This window comes from Bos mutus, chromosome 13 (genome assembly GCF_027580195.1).
Source record: "Bos mutus isolate GX-2022 chromosome 13, NWIPB_WYAK_1.1, whole genome shotgun sequence".
NCBI classification, from domain to species: domain Eukaryota; kingdom Metazoa; phylum Chordata; class Mammalia; order Artiodactyla; family Bovidae; genus Bos; species Bos mutus.
In genome coordinates this window covers 28354365-28363934 of record NC_091629.1, presented here as the reverse complement: position 1 = coordinate 28363934, position 9570 = coordinate 28354365, and the positions used below count along the sequence as shown (strand labels likewise).

Below are 9570 nucleotides of genomic sequence, written 5' to 3'. Positions count from 1 at the left end.
CTCAAACTCATGTCCGTCGAGTCGGTGACGCGAGTGGACTTTAATTTTGTTTTGTCTTTCCTTAGTTCATTAAAAAAAGAAAAGTAGGTTCATCCTCGGTTTTAAAAGAAGTAAAATAAAAAGGAGCATTCTGCAGCGGGGATGTTGATGGTGGGGTCTACGCATTTGTGGGGCTGAGGGTATATGGGAAATCTCTATCTTCTTCTCAATTTAGCTGCAAAACTGAAACTACTCTTAAATATATTATCTTTTAAAACAAAAAGAACCTCAGGTAGAGCCCATTCAAAGCAAGAAGTATTCATCCTTACATCAGGCTTAGGAAAATATGGTTCTTTTCGATGTTCTCTGTGTTTAATTATGGGAGGATGTATTGACCATATGGAACAAATTCTGCAACATCAGGTGGCAAGTAAAATACCATTTAGTCAAACATTAACGTGTTTTTCAGGACTACGAATAGTTTACCTTCAGTTGGCTTTGACAACATTAGTAGGGAGTCTCTGGGCAGTTTAATTTTTAGGACTAGAGAAAGTTTTAAAATAACAGCAGATATTCATTAACCACTTATTTAGTCACTTTAGGAATGACTTGTGTATAGTAATAACCTTTACTCCCATGAGACCTAAACAAGGGAGGTATTTTAATCTCAATTTTGCATATGAAAATACTGAGGAATATAGAGATTGAGTTACATCCCCAAAGTCACAGAGCCTCTGTGACATAGAGACAGAATCTCAACCCAGGAAATTTATTCCAGAACTGATGACCTCAAACCCCACAGTATATTTTGCCCCTCAGCAAAGACCATCTAATATTTCAGTGTTTCAACTAAACCAAACATTCTTTGATATAAAATTATAGTCCCACATCTATTTTTTTATAGGTTAGTATTTATATTCTGATTGATTTAGGATCACCCAAATGTCATCAATGCTAAGAAAGAGCTGCCAACTCTTCCATTTAGAAAATCAATAATTGTGGAACTGGATTCATGACTCTCCAAGTAAGCTTCGTCATCAAGTACCAAATGCAATTTCATCAGGAAGTATTATGGGAAAATATAAGGCATTAATTTATGTAAATCAAAACATGAGCTTGCAAACTATCATATTTATTATTAGAAACACAGGCAACTTTGAACATTTCCCATCTATAAAGTCCATATTTGAATGATGTTTTATCTAAAAATCTATAAAAACACTGGAATACTGAAATGGAGAAAAATGGGTCTGAAAACAATTTTTAGTCTGCTTTTTGGTTGTGTCAGATGCACAGGCATAATGTGGCCGTTATAATTACTGGAGCACTGCTTGCTATCTCGCGTGCCTGGATTCAAAGTTGGGAGGCCAGTACCAGGAAACAGAGAAGCCCTAGCTGTACTGCACTTCATGTTTGCTAGCACCTATTGCTCCCACCAAGGCCCATAGGACAGGATTGAGACTGGATGCGCAGGGAAGATGTGGCATTGGGAGAAAGCAATGTCTGATGTAAACCTTCAGTTAAAATATGCCTCTTTGAAGATGCTGTATAACGGGGAGCCCAGCCCAGTGCTCTGTGAAGACCTAGTGGGGTGGGATGGAGAGAAGAGAGGCCCAGGAGAGAGAGGATATATATATATATATATACACACTTATGGCTGATTCACATCACTGTAAAGCAGAAACCAATACAACATTGTAAGTTATCCTCCAATTTAAAAACAATACAATTTTTTTAAAAAACCATTTAAAAAAATGCCTATCTGAGCTGGGCTTAAATTACCTGGATCCTAGCTTCTGTGGTCCTTTTGGTTGTAGCCACGCTTTCTGGGAAACCAACTCACTCAGAAGGACAATGCAGATAGTGGAGTACAGTTCATTACACCGGCGGGGCAAGGAAGAGTCTCCTCTTAGCCAAGGACCCTGACCAGTTTTTTGTGAAAACCTTATATACCCTAAGTGCCCAAACCCACCTCCCCAAATTCCCTGAAACTAATCTGAACAAAGGAAAAAGGATACAATCAAAGTTAACCTGTGATTCATATGCCTTAAGCCTAGGTAGTTAACAGTGGATAATTATCAATAGGCCTGTGGTCATACCCCAATAAGCATAATAGAATGTATGATTCTATTCGGTTCCACAGATAATTAGGGTATTCTTTTAGGTGATGGAGAGCCCTGGGGCTCTTCCTTCTAGGGGCCTGGTTTTCCAGTTGGTATGTCGTTTTCATAGATACTGGGCATATAGCTCAAAGTCCACAGTCCACCCCAAGATGGAGTCTTGCTTTCAAGATAGAGCCTGTTCTGTTTCCTTCTTCACTTCCTCCTTCCCTCCCATCCTTTTTTTTTTTTTCTTTTTTCCTCTTTTCATTTTAGTTTGGAACGTTTCAGCTGACGTACCTTCAAGCTCAGTGATTCTTTCCCTGTCTGTGTCTAATCTAATCACGAGCCCATCAGATAGTTCCCACCTCCCTGCTTGCATCATTCGTTCCTTCTTGTGTGCTGTCTACCTTTTCCATTAGAGCTTAATCATAGTGATTTCAAAGCATTCCAGAATTTGTCCCATAGCTAAGTATATCTCTGATGCTCATTTTGTCTTTCCAGACTGTAATTTTCCTTCCTTTTAGCACACCGTGTGATTTTTTTTTTTTAATTGAAAGCCAGACTTGATGTGCTGGGTAATAGGAACCAAGCTAAAGAGATCTTCCGTATGGGCTTTGGGCTATTTATTGTAGCTGTACATGCCAGAGACTTCAAAGTCCTGTACTTGAGTCGGTTTTGTCTCCTCTGCTGTCTTCGTGGCTCTCCTAAAATTCTTCCTTAGATAGAGTCTGAGCTCCCTACAATCTACTGCTACCATTTGGGAGCCCCCTGATGGGACTGTGGGGGCAGGGATGTGCTCTGTTACATTCTGGTTAAACCCTGGTCTCTTGCTGGGCCTGTGTCCATGGGCTGTGACTTTCACATGTGCTGCTCAGCTCCTGGAAGAGGGGGCTGGAGTCAGGGCAGCTGACTTCCCCCAAGGGGGAAAAGGCCCTGGAGCAATCTGCTCCCCACAGAACAGGCTTCTGTTCCTGAGAACACTTGAGTGTCTTTCTCAAACACCCTTTTCCCCACCAGAGCCACAAGGGGCTCTTCCTTGGCTCTTCACAGAGCTCCTGGAGGAAAAGCCCTTTTCTGTGGTCTCCATCAACTTCTCATTCTCAAGCTAGTCCACCCTCTGCTTCCAGAAATTCAACAAAAATATAATTTAAGTATCGCTACCAGTTTACAGTTCCAGAGAGTTCTATTCAGGTAAGCAGGTCTGGGCTCTCATTCTCCAAGTTCACCTTTTTCTCCAGAGTTTGGAGTGGTACCTATATCTGAGACTTCATCAAGTTTTTTTTTTTTTTTTTTTTTTTTCGATTAGTTCATTTTTTTTTCCTGATCTGTAGATGCTAATGACAACTGTCAAGCTCTTCACTTGTCCAGGTTGAAGCTATAAGTCTCTGCCTGTTTCCCAGTGTGTCTTTCTACCAACGTCTCCCTCTCTTGACAGCTGCATCTCCAGATCTGGACAGCTAGCGGGAATCTGCCCTTGTAATTGGTTTCTGATTTCTTCATGTGTGCCAACTACAAATTGGCACTTGCCAAGAGCATCTGCCGCGGAGTGAATAACAACAAGGGCATTTTTTATCCATCTCTGGAGATTGAACCCTGTGTTGCTTCAGCTGCCAACCTTCAACACCCCCAGAAGGGAATTCAGGGTGGAGAATGAGGAACTTTGTGCTCCAGGGAAACTGGTGGAACAGGTCTTTAGTTAGATATTTTGAGAGACTGCTTTCACTATCTCAATCCTTGTATCTATTCATACCTAGAAAATCACTAAATCCCTTAATGGTGACATCAGCTCCTCGTGACTAACAGAAAACCTTTTGTAAAGTAAGTGCTTGCTTGCACTGAACTCCTCCTTCACCAAAATCTTACACCCCGAACTTCCTCCACTGCCTCTTTGGAGCAATCTCTCCGAGCTATTTGAGGTACTGTCTCCCAGGCTGCTGTCCTCATTTTGCCCCAAATAAAACAACACAAAACTTTCAAGTTGTGCGTTTTTTCTCAGTTGACATGTGAAATCACAACCCTGAGGGAACACTGCTGTTGAGGAAAGCTAAGAGGTAGAAAGACTTATATCATTGATATTTTTGTCATTTAACTAAATAGTTAATAAATAATTTTATGTGATTAAAAATATCATTATCCAGCAGCTCTGGCAAAATTTCCAAAACATTTATTTTGTAGGCAAGTTAAAAGTATTCAAGGGTATTGATTGAAACCACCAGACAAAGAGATCTGGAAGATGTTCTTTAAAATTCACCATTTGAAAAGGAAAAAAAAAAAACAAAGAAAAATACTCTGTATTCTGACATTGCCCTCCAATAAAAGAGATTAGGCATGTATATATGCATGTGCATTTCAGAAACCCTTATTAAGATTTTAATTTGCTATCAAGGACAACTTGTCATATGAAGAGGAGACTATTTTATGATTCATTTGCCAAGCGTGACTGTGACAGCCAAGATTAATTTAATCGGGGCTTTTATACATTAGTATTCAAAAGGAACCTAAAGCAGAGAGAAGTGCCTGGTTTTGTTTTATTTTAATAATGAAGGAAGTGTGTGCTGTTCTCTGTTTTGATGATTACAATGAGCTGGTGGAGTAAATGGTTTCGTAGTTAAACACAAATTTGTGTGTGTGGATTGTGTTTAGGAATGAAAGCTACTTCAAGCTGTATTTCAACCCTTTTAGACAAGTGCTCAAATGACACGGGGTCATAAAAAGCAGGGGCTGTAACATTTACTCTGGAAAATAAATGTTTACCTCGAGCAGCAATTGACATTTCTAGCTCATTATGTGAATGTCAAGCACGGTTTCAAGTCCCTCTCCCAGCACCAGTGCGAGTACCTTGGCTTCGGGCCTTGGGCCAATGTCAGACTGATTCACCTTGACTTTAAAGTGGCTTACCTTTACTTCTTATAATTCACATTCGTGTCAGGAACGTGATCTCCACATTCATAATGAGCGATGCATGTTCAGAGAGGAAATAAACCCGCAGGAACCATGGAAACAGGAAGAGCTGCACACGTGGGTGGCCCTCGTTGCACAGCACCCCATCAAGAGGGCTGTGCTATGAGGTTTAACCCACCCCGCTGAAACCAGGAGGCCTCCGGGACCACAAGGTGCTACTCAAAGCCTCCATCCTCAACCTGACCTCTGATCTACACTGTGCCTGTTATCACCTCTAGGCACTATGGTTACTGTTGCTAGTGGTGATGCAGCCACAGAAACCTCAGCTAGCACAAGAGCCCCGTCCCTTCCATCACCTCTTCTGTTCCTTTTTTTTTTTTTTTTTTTTGCCAAACACACATAATCCATGGCCATTGTAAGCAAAATCCTTGAATCTTCTGCTTCTGTTTCCATTTTACTAATGCGAAGTTTTCCTATTTTCTTGTCTTAATTGCAGCAACAATAGCACCATAAAAATCTTCATTCTGATGTTTCTACCTATTGTTTCTTTCTCTCAATGTAAGTCTATGGAGAAAATCACACACACTTCATTTCTGTTTTAGTTGTTCAGTCACTGAGTCATATATGATTCTCTGCGACCCCATGAACAACAGCTCGCCAGGACCCCCTGTCCTTCATTGCCCTTCATTATCATTACTGAGAGTTTGCTCAAACTCATGTCTATTGGGCCAGTGATGCTATCTAACCGTCTCATTCTCTGTTGCCCCTTTCTCCTCTTGCCCTCAGTCTTTCCCAGCATCAGGGTCTTTTCCAGTGAGTCGGCTCTTCACATCAGGTGGCCAAAGTATTGGAGCTTCAGCATCAGTCCTTTCAATGAATATTTTAGGGTTAGTTTCCTTTAGGATTAACTGGTTTGCTTTCCTTGCTGTCCAAAGGACTCTCAAGAGTCTTCTCCAGTACAATTTGAAAGCATCAATTCTTTGGTGCTCAGCCTTCTTTATGGTCCAACTCTCACATCCATATATGACTATTGCAAAAACCATAGCTTTAACTATATTAGTAACTTTAATGATTACTACTGAGAGTTTATCATATGCCAAGAAGTCCACAAGCTTCCTGAATTTTTAATTATAGACAGCCCCATTACTGTCAGTTATCTAGTCTGTGCCATGCATTTAGCATTTCCATAACATTTCAGTATTATTATTGTATGTAAGTACATACAGTCTGACTCCTCAACTACATGTAAGCCTCTTATAGTTAACTATTGTGTCTTACTATCTATAACAAAGGTCTATATAGTCAAAGCTATGGTTTTTCCAATAGTCATGTATGGATGTGAAAGTTGGACCATAAAGAAGGCTGAGCACTAAAGAATTGATGCTTTTGAACTGTGGTGTTGGAGAAGATTCTTGAGAGTCCCTTGGACTGCAAGGAGATCAAACCAGGAAATTCTAAAGGAAATCAACCCTGAATTTTCAATGGAAGGACTGATGCTGAAGCTGAAGCTCCAATACTTTGGCCACCTAATGTGAAGAGCCAACTTATTGGAAAAGACCCTGATGCTGGGAAAGATTGAGAGCAGGAGAAAGGGGTGACAGGATGAGATGGTTGGATGGCATCATCAACTCAATGGACATGAGTTTGAGCAAGCTCTGGGAAACAGTGTTACTAGACAGGGAAGCCTGGCAATGCTGCAGTCCATGGGGTTGCAAAGAATTGGAAATGACTGAATGACTGAACAACAACATTGTGTATGATTATAATAACAAAAGTGACAGGAAAATAAGCTTTAAAGTCAAAGAAACAGATCCAGCATGGAGTCAAAATAGACTCTCCTCTGTTGCAATATTATTACCTTGCTTGAAATATTTGTTTTAAATGAAAAGACATGATGTGTGTAGCGTGGTGGAGGACTGGAGGAGTGGGGAGGGGTCCTTTCCTGTGTAAACTCTCTGAACAAGAAATATCCAGTGTGCAGCCCTTAATTAAAACAGCATTTTATAATGTGAAAAATAGCTAATTCTTATTTAGAGTTCAGGCTGTAGGTCTAAAAGGAAGAACTGTAATTTTTTTTTTAAGCTACAAGAAATATCAATATTCTCCATTATTACTGATAATTGGATTATGGATTAAAATTGAGGAATGAGTTTCATAAAAGTGTTTTTTGTTAATTGTTTATTATTACATTATAATATTTTAATAGAATATACTAAAGACCCATTTTACTATAAGTTCACACTTTAGATTTTTTGCATATTGTATATCACATATTTTTTAATTTTTAGGTATTCAAATACATGAACATATATAATGTATCCCTGAACTACAGTTTGATGTGAAAAATCCTACACCTCACATTTTATTCTTTTTTGATGTTTCTTTTTCTTTTCTTTTCTTGGTGGGGGGGATGGGTTTATTTTAAAGCTAAATTTCTGCACTAATTTTATCTTACCTGAATTACAACATCCATTTTTGGGGGGCCACACTATACAACATATGGACTCTTAGTTCCCCAACCAGGCTTTGAACCTACGCCCTCTGCAATGGAAGTGCAGAGTCTTAACCACTGGACTACCAGGGAAGTCCCTATAATAAAGTATTTTTAAGATGTTTACCTAAGATGTTATGGAAAATTAGATGAATTTTGGGGCCAACCCAATAAGTTCACTGTAAAAAACCCTGTTTTATGCAGTATTGCTGTCCTAACATGCACAGCATTTTGTTTTTGCTAGTAGATGACAATCGATAAAGCTCTTATTTGATTCCCTGAGGCCTTAGTGATAAAATGGCAAAATGAGATGTATAGACATGATGTTCTCTTAAGATTTCAGAAGATACAGTTTTAGGTGAAGGGAAGAATAAAAGAGAATCTAATAGAGGAAATGCAGAGCCTTCATTAAATTCTGAAGAAAGGCGATAATGTAATTAAGCCAATAGGGAAGAGAAAACTCAAGATAAGGGAATAATTCAAACCTAAGCTAGACTCCAAAATGTCCACAAAGAGTATGAGAGAGAGTGAGAAAACCAGGTTGGCTGGACTAGAGAGGTGGGATGATCAGCTTTTGAAGACAAAAATTGAGAGCCTGTGACTTTTTTTTCCTCAGTAAGAGGAAACTGACAGAAGTTCTTGCATGTCCCTGGGGGTGAGGAAACAAGTGAAAAGGCAGGTCAGATCACGTGGGGAAATACTGTCGTGTCTTCTACAGATGAGTGCCCAGATTCTGGAGTCAGATGTTTCAAACCCACCCCAGCTCCATCATTCATGGGCTCTGTGATTTGGGTAATTAGCCTGGCCTCTCTGTGCCTCAAGTTGTCAGCACCAAAAAGGAGGTTATAATCCTATCTCAGTTGGCCTCATAAATTATGGATATGTTAAAGGTTATATGGAGAGAGGGGGAGGTTGCAGAGGAAGGGCTGTGAAGGTTTGGGAAAAAGGGAACTGGAACCAAGCAGGACTCCATGGACCTTCCCAGAACAGGCCTTCCCCGCATCCTCTGCTTTAGCTCCTCTCTGAAAAGTACCTAATGAATAGATAACGGTATCTGATGCACATTTCCTGAGTTGTTTTACAGATATGAAAACCCTCCACCAAATGAAAAATGTTAACTGCTTGCTGACAAAGGTCTGTCTAGTCAAAGCTATGGTTTTTGCCATAGTCATGTACAGATGTGAGAGTTGGACCATAAAGAAAGCTGGGCACTGAAGAATTGATGCTTTCAAATCGTGGTGCTGGAGAAGACTCTTGAGAGTCCCTTGGACTGCAAGGAGATCAAACTAGTCAATCCTAAAGGAAATCAACCCTGAATTTTCAATGGAAGGACTGATGCTGAAGCTGAAGCTCCAATACTTTGGCCACCTAATGTGAAGAGCCAACTCATTGGAAAAGACCCTGAAGCTGGGAAAAACTGAGGGCAGGAGGAGAAGGGGGCAACAGAGGATGAGATGGTTGGATGGCATCACCGACTCAATGGACATGAGTTTGAGCAAACTCTGAGAGAAGGTGATGGACAGGGAAACCTGCAGTCCATGGGGTCGCAAAGAGTTGGACACAACTGAGCGACTGAACAACTGCTTGACGACCATGAGCACACTGCCCCAAGCCTCCTGGAGCCTAAGGACTGACAATGTTAACCCTGGTGACACCACCCTGCTATCTCACTATCAGTCAATCAGAGAACTGTGCACAGAGCTGATCTCAAACCCTGAGATACCCTCTCCCTCACTGGGCTTTTGAAAGTGCTTTGAGGAAACCCTTCAGGGAGCTCAGGCCTTTTTAGGGCAGAAGCCACTCATCTCCCTGCAAGGCCCTGCAGTAACCCCTTTTCTGTTCCAGACTGTGATGTTTCCATGTATTTGGCCTCACTGTGCCTTGGGGACACGGATTTGTGCGAATAGCACCAGGAAAAGATAGATGGAATAAAAACTGTTAGCAGCTATGGAAAGTCAGTCCCCACCTGATCCTGTGGGGAAGTACCCACAGCTCAGGGAATTTCTCTCCATCCATCTACAAATAGCTAGTCTGAAATAGTGAGAAGGCAATGGCACCCTACTCCAGTACTGTTGCCCTGAAAATCCCATGGATGGA

At 40.8% G+C, this 9570-nt stretch overlaps 1 non-coding gene across 1 annotated transcript; it reads right to left on the bottom strand.

Moving 5' to 3' along the window:
• Positions 1–7493: 7493 nt before the first annotated feature.
• TRNAG-UCC (transfer RNA glycine (anticodon UCC)) lies at positions 7494–7566 on the bottom strand. The gene has a single exon. It is a non-coding gene; the product is annotated as a tRNA-Gly (tRNA).
• Positions 7567–9570: the final 2004 nt, after the last annotated feature.